Source organism: Cetorhinus maximus, chromosome 21 (genome assembly GCF_964194155.1).
Source record: "Cetorhinus maximus chromosome 21, sCetMax3.hap1.1, whole genome shotgun sequence".
Classification (NCBI taxonomy): Eukaryota; Metazoa; Chordata; class Chondrichthyes; order Lamniformes; family Cetorhinidae; genus Cetorhinus; species Cetorhinus maximus.
In genome coordinates this window covers 65157376-65164658 of record NC_135899.1, presented here as the reverse complement: position 1 = coordinate 65164658, position 7283 = coordinate 65157376, and positions in this window count along the sequence as shown.

Below are 7283 nucleotides of genomic sequence, written 5' to 3'. Positions count from 1 at the left end.
TGGGTTGAGGCGGGGGTGGGGGGAGGAAGTGCCAGGCGGAATTTGAGTGGGGGGCATGGGGGTGGGAGAAAGAAGGAGTGCCAGTGCAAATTGAAAAGGTTGGAGAAATAAGGGTGCTTCTGTAACAGGCTTGGCAATTGGATGGGGTTTATGAAGTGGATCTGAAGAGTGCCTGTGTCTCAGCAGGGGTGTTGGATATGAGAGAGTGACTGTTGAGTTAATTTTTGGAGAAGTGATGGTGCATTAGCTTGTTGAAAATCTAAATATTTACTTTATTATTTATTTTTAGATTAAAAATCTATCCATAGTGAAATATAAAACTGCTTTCACGTTTCTACGAGATGTCTTTTTTTTTCCCCTCTAATTAACGAAGGACTGTCGGATATATGTACAACTTAATTTTTTGTTATTCATTCACAGCATGTGAGCATTGCAGTATTGCTCATCCTTAAGTGTCCTTGAGAAGGTGATGGTGAACCACCTTTTTGAACCACTGCAGTTCACAAACTGTTAGGGAGGGAGTTTGAGGATTTTGATGGAACGACAATATCTTTCCAAGTTAGGATGGTGTGTGACTTGGAGAGGAACTTTTTAAAAATTCATTCACAGGGTGTGGGCGTCGCTGGCTGGGCCAGCATTTATTACCCACCCCTAGTTGTCCTTGAGAAGGTGGCAGTGAGCTGCCTTCTTGGACCGCTGCAGTCCATGTGGTGTAGGTACATCCACAATGCTGTTAGGAAGGGAGTTCCAGGATGCTATGTAAAAAAGATTTTCATGAAGTCACCATTGGTTCTTTTGCTATTCACCTTATATCTGTGTCCTCTAGTTCTCGAATCTTCTGCCTCAGTTTCTCTCCCTCTACTCTGTCTAGATCCCTCATGATTTTGAACACTTCTATCAAATCTCCTCTCAGCCTTTTCTTCTATAAGGAGAAAAGCCCCAGATTCTCCAATCTATCCATGTAACTGAAATCCCTCATCCCTGGAACCATTCTCGTAAATCTTTTCTGCACCCTGTCTACAGCCTTCACATCCTTCCTAAAGTGTGTTGCCCAGAATTGTGCACAATACATCAATTGAGGCTGAACCAATGTTTTACAAAAGTTCATCCTAACTTTCTTGCTTTTGTACTCTATGTCTCTTATTTATAAAGCCCAGGATCCCATGTTCCTATTTAACTGCTTTCTCAAGCTGCCTTGCCATGTTCAATGATTTATGTGCATATACCCCAGTTCTTTTTGTTCCTGCACCTTCTTTACCCTTTGTTTTATATTGCCTCTCCTCATTCTTCCTCCCAAAATATATCACTTCATACATCTCTGCGTTAAATTTTACCTCCCATTTGTCAGCCCATTCTACCAGCCTGACTATGACCTCTTGAATATTATGCCCATAACCTCTGATCAGAGTTGGAACTCCTTTGTCCAATGCTGATCAGGCAGAAACTACCCACTTACTTGGAAGTGTTGGATGGGCTCTGACTTCCAATCCACGGTGCAGAAGAACTTGCTCAATGCAGAAATCCTCACAGATATCAGTAAAGAGAATCTGCGCAGGAGCCACGCCCCCTTTTTATAGCACTGGCTGCCACATTCTGGTAAGTGTTTAAAGGTCCCCAAGCATCTCAGTGCGTTAGTGAATGAATAGGTGAAGTGTGTAGGTATGTAAGTAAGTAGGTGGGTAAGGTAAGTGGGTGGGGTGGCAGCTGGGTTGGATAGCAGATGGGTAGGGTGGCAGCTGTATAGAGGGGCATCTGGGTTGGGTGGCAGATTGGCTGGTGGGGAGGGTAGGTGAGGTGGCTGAGTGGGTAGATGGCTTGGGAGTAGTCAGGTCAAGTCGAGAGGGCTGGTCAGGTCAGAGTTGTAAGGTTGGGTTGTGAAGAAAATAAAAGCTCATGGTATGGGGGGGTAACATTGGCATGGATAGAAGATTGGCTAGCTAACAGGAAGCAGAGAGTTGGCATAAATGCGTCTTTTTCTGGTTGGCAGGATGTGATGAGTGGTGTGCCACAGGGATCAGTGCTGGGGACTCAACTTTTTACAGTTTATATAAATGACTTGGATGAAGGATCCGAAGGTGTAGTTGCTAAATTTTCTGATGACACAAAAATAGATAGGAAAGTAAATGGTGAAGAAGGCGCAAGCAGGCTACGAAGTGACATAGATAGGTTAAGTGAGTGGGCAAAGATCTGGCAAATGGAGTATAATGCGGGCAAATGTGAAATCATTCATTTTGGCAGGAAGAATAAAAAAGATGCTTATTATCTAAATGATGAGGGATTGCAGAACTCTGGAATTCAGGGAGATCTCGGTGTCCTGGTGCATGAATCACAAAAGGTCTAGCAAGTAATTAGGAAAGTAAATGGAATGTTATCATTTATTGTGAGGGGAATTGATTACAAAAGTATGGAGGTTATGCTTCAGTTGTACAGGAAACTGGTGAGACCACATCTGGAGTATTGTGTGCAGTATTGGTCTCCTTACTTAAAGAAAGATGTAAATGCATTAGAAGCAGTTCAGAGAAGGTTTACTAGACTAATACCAGGAATGGGCAGGTTATCTTCTGAGGAAAAGCTGGACAAGTTAGGCTCATATCCACTGGAATTTAGAAGAGTAAGAGGCGGCTTAATTGAAACTTTTCAGATCCTGAGAGGTCTTGACAGGGTTGATATGGAGAGGATGTTTCCTCTTGAAAGAATATAGAACTAGGGGACACTGTTTGAAAATAAGATTTAAGATAGAAATGAGGACATTTTTCTCTGAGGGTTGTGAGTCTTTGGAACTGTCTTCCTCTAAAGGCGGTGGAAGCAGAGTAAATATTTTTAAGACAGAGCTAGATAGATTCTTGATCAACAAGGGGGTGAAAGGTTATCAGGGGTAGGCAGGAATGTGGGGTTGAGGTTACATTCAGATCAGCCATGATCTTATTGAATGGTGCAGCAGGCTCGAGTAGCCTACTCCTGCTCATAATTCATATGTACATATGTTCGTATGTAGGGAGACAAGTGTCAGAGGGGTGAGATGGGGAGGTCACAGGTTTAGTCAGGTGGTGGTGGAAATCATGTCAGGTTGGCGGTGGGGGGGGGGTACTGTTGGGTTGGGGTAGTTGGTGGTCGGGCCCAATTGATGGTTTGGGGAGATCAAGGGGGAAATTTGGGGGGGGGCGGAGGTGTGAGGGTGGTAGTGTCAGGGGGGGAGTTGGGGGTGGGGGGTGTCAGTTGTATAGCTACCCAGGAGTTAGACTAGGATTTTTCTGTCTGGGTAACTAGCCAGGTAACTAGGTCGGAACTGTCTGAAGTCTCCAACTCTAACTTAGAGTTGGAGACCTTTTCGGAGGGGAATTGCCCATGGGAAATTCAGACTTTGCGGGCAATTCCCTTGGAACCAGTACATTGGTACATCCGTGGGGTCCCGAACCACATCTTGGGGAGTAAGTCTGGTCTCCTATGATCTGGAGACAGGGAGATCTGGGCCTATAACTATCCTGTTTATATTTCACATTATTGACCAGTTTTGTGTCATCTGCAAATTTTGAAATTGTGTCCTATACACCCAAATCTAGGTCATTAATAGATATCAAGAAAAGCAATGATCCTCATTACCGATCCCTGTGGAATCCCACAGTTTACCTTTCTCCTGAAAAATACCCATTCACCATCACTCTGCTTCATGACACTCTGCAAACTTCATATCTATGCTACCATTGTCCTGTTTATTCCTTGGGCTTCAACTTTTTTTTAATTCATTCACGGGATGTGAGCTTTGATGGCTGGGCCAGCATTTATTGCCCATCCCTAGTTGCCCTTGAGAAGGTGGTAGTGAGTTGCCTTCTTGAACTGCTGCAGTCCATGTGGTGTAGGTACACCCACAGTGCTGTTAGGAAGGGAGTTCCAGGATTTTGACCCAGCGACAGTGAAGGAACAGTGATATATTTCCAAGTCAGGGTGGTGAGTGACTTGGAGGGGAACTTCCAGGTGGTGGTGTTCCCACCTGTCTGCTGGCCTTGTCCTTCTAGGTGGTAGTGGTTATGGATTTGGAAGGTGCTGTCTAAGGAGCCTTGGTGAATTCCTGCAGTGCATCTTGAAGATGGTACACACTGCTGCTACTGTGAGTCAGTGGTGGAGCTGACATGCTTATTATGTAGCATTTTATCAAATGTCTTTGGGAAGTCGATGTACACCAAATCAACTGCATTACTCTCGTCAACCCTCTGTTACTTCATCAAAAATAACTCAGTCAGCTCAGTTAAATGCGATATACCTTTAACAAATCTGTACTGACTTTCCTTAATTAACCCATACTCGTCCAAATGACTGTTAATTTTGACATGGGTTATCGTTTCGAAAAGCTTTCCTACTACTGAGGTTAAACTGACTTGTTGCTGAGTTCCTTACACCCTTTTTTGAGCAAGGGTGTAAACATTTGCAATTCTCAAGTCGTCTGGCACCACCCCTGTATCTCAGGAGAATTGGAAGATTATGGCCTGTGCTTCCACAATTTCCTTCCCCACTTCCCTCAGTATCCTTGGATGCATCCCATCCGGCTCAGTGACTTATCAACTTTAAGTAGAAACAACCTCTTTATTAATTTGTGGCGTTTTTACAATCCTAGCCCCTTATTTTGGAGCTAATGAAATCGGATGTACCTCCCGATTAATTTCCCTCACCTTTGGCCAGAGGAAACTAGACTCACAAACACATTCTCGGGTCCAGTGAATCTAACCTGCCAGTTAGCCAAAGGAAGAAAATCAATCAAGAGTTTGACCTTTCTCCCAAAACTCTAAATTTCAATAATATTTTAGCTAGATTGTAATTTTCCCAAATATTAACAGGGTGTGGGTTAACTCCTCAGTAAACATTCACCCACCATTAAGGGAAAAGGAGTTGGGTTCACTGAGTGTTTGATACAGAAGATTAGGTGAGGCAATTTAACTTTTAAGAATACACAAAAATTTATTTTAATAAGAAAGCATGTGAGGTAGTGGTTATACGAAGAGTACAATTCGCAAAGCTAAATAAATCCTGAAAAGAATAGCTAACTGTTTCTTATCTCTATAAGAGAATCCAACTTTACTTGTTACACCCCCCCAAGTGAGGTTTGCTAGGCTCAGAACAGGTCTGAAGTTAATCTAACAGGTCTCTCTAATGAATCTGAAGATTCAAACTTGGATTGAGATATTTATAGTGAATTTTGGTTATGTGGAAGATGTTCATTTGATCAATAATATACCGCTCAATTTCTAGGAAATGTTCTTTTGAATCTATCCCTGAAAACTGGACTTTACATTAATAATGATGTTGGTCAATGTTGCTTAGTCAAGGTATTGCGTCCAGTAAGGTGATAAAACTTGGGCCTAGTGATTGTTTACCTGTTTTGCGGTTTTATTTATCAGAGCTAGTATTGTAGCTTATGTGCTACTGTCATAGCAAGAACAATTGAATACCATTTATTAGGTATGTGTATTTCTTATCAGTAAGTCGACCATGTCGTGAATGCAAGCTAGCATAATCCTTTGGTTAAAAATGCAGCTTGCTGTAAGTTTTCCTGAAGAGTAGATTTAACCTAATATTCCTGTATTAATCCCATATTCTTTGACCATTATTCCTTCAAAAATCAACAACATCTTTATCAATTATAAGTCGATCCAGTGTCTGAACTACTTCCTCTTTTACTATGACTTTGGCAACATGTTCTTCTTTCATAAAGACAGATGCAAATTTATTACCCCAGCCATGCTCTCTGCCTCCATGCATGGATCTGTTTTTTGGTCCATAATCAGTTCATCTCTCCTCTTTCTCCCCTTTTACTGTTTATATGCCTGTAGAAGACTTTAGAATTTGCATTTAATTTAACTGCCAGTCTCTTTTCCTGCTCTCTTTGCCTCTTATTTCCTTTTTCACTTCTCTTTTGAAATTCTATTTTCTGCCTGGGGAAAGAAGTTCTCACTTGTACTATCAACCTGACATCTGTCATACGTACCCCTTTTCTGCTTCATCTTACTCTCTATCTTTCTTGTCATCTAGGAAGCTCTGGCTTTAGTTGCCCTTCCTTTACCCCTCTTGGGAATGTATCTGGACTGTATCCAAGTCATCTCCTCTTTAAAAGCAACCCATTGTTCTGTTACAGTTTGGCCTGCTAATCTTTGATTTCAATTTACCCAGCCAGATTTGTTCCCACCCTACTAAAATTGACCCTCCTCCAAATAAGTATTTTTTTCTTCAGATTGCTCATTAAAACCTTAACTCTTTCTCTCTCCACAGAGGCCAGACCAGCAGAGTATTTCCAACATTTTCTGTTTTTATTGCGTGTTTAACTAACTTGATTGAGCTTTTTAATGAGGTGACAGAGTGTTGATGAGCGTAATATGGTTGATGTGGTGTACATGGACTTGTAAGGGTATTTGATAAAATGTCACATAATGGGCTTGCCAGCAAAGTTGAAGTCCATGGACTAGATACAAAATTGGCTGAGTGGCAGGAAGCAGAGTAGTGGTCAACAGTTGTAGTTTTGGACTGGAGGAATGTATATAGTGGGGTTCCCTAGGGATCAGTGTTAGGACCACTGCTTTTCTTGATCTATACAATTACCTAGACACAAAAATTGCAAGTATAGTGAACTGTAAGGAGGATAGAGATAGACTTCAAGAGGGCATAGACAAGTTGGTGGAATAGGCAGACATGAGGCAGAACTTTAATTCAGGGAGGGATGAAGTGATACATTTTGGGAGGAAGAACGAAAAGAGTCAATATAAAATAAAGAATACAATTCTAAAGGGGATACAGGCGTATTGGAACCTGGGTTATCTGTGCACAGATCATTGAAGTTGGCAGGGCAGGTTGAGAAAGAAGGTGAAAAAGCATACGGGTTCCTGGGCTTTATCATTAGAATTATAGAAAAGCAAGGAGGATACGATGAACCTTCAGTAAAACACTGGTTCAGCCTCAGCTAGAATATTGGATCCAATTTGGGCACCACAGCTTAAGAAGGGTGTGAATGCATTAGATAGGGTGCAGAAAAGATTTATGAGAATGGTTCTAGGGGTAAGAAGCTTTCGTTAAATAGTAAGATTGGAAAAGCTGGGGGTATTCTTTTTGTAGAAGCGAAGGTTGAGAAGAAAGTTGTTAGTGTGCAAAATCATGAAGGATATGGACAGATAGAGAGCTGTTCCCATTGGCAGAATGGTTGAGAACCAGATGAAGGTGAATGGCAAAAGAACCAAAGACGACAAGAGGAAAACTTTTATATGAAGGGGGTGATTAGGGTCTGGAACACACTGTCTAAAGTG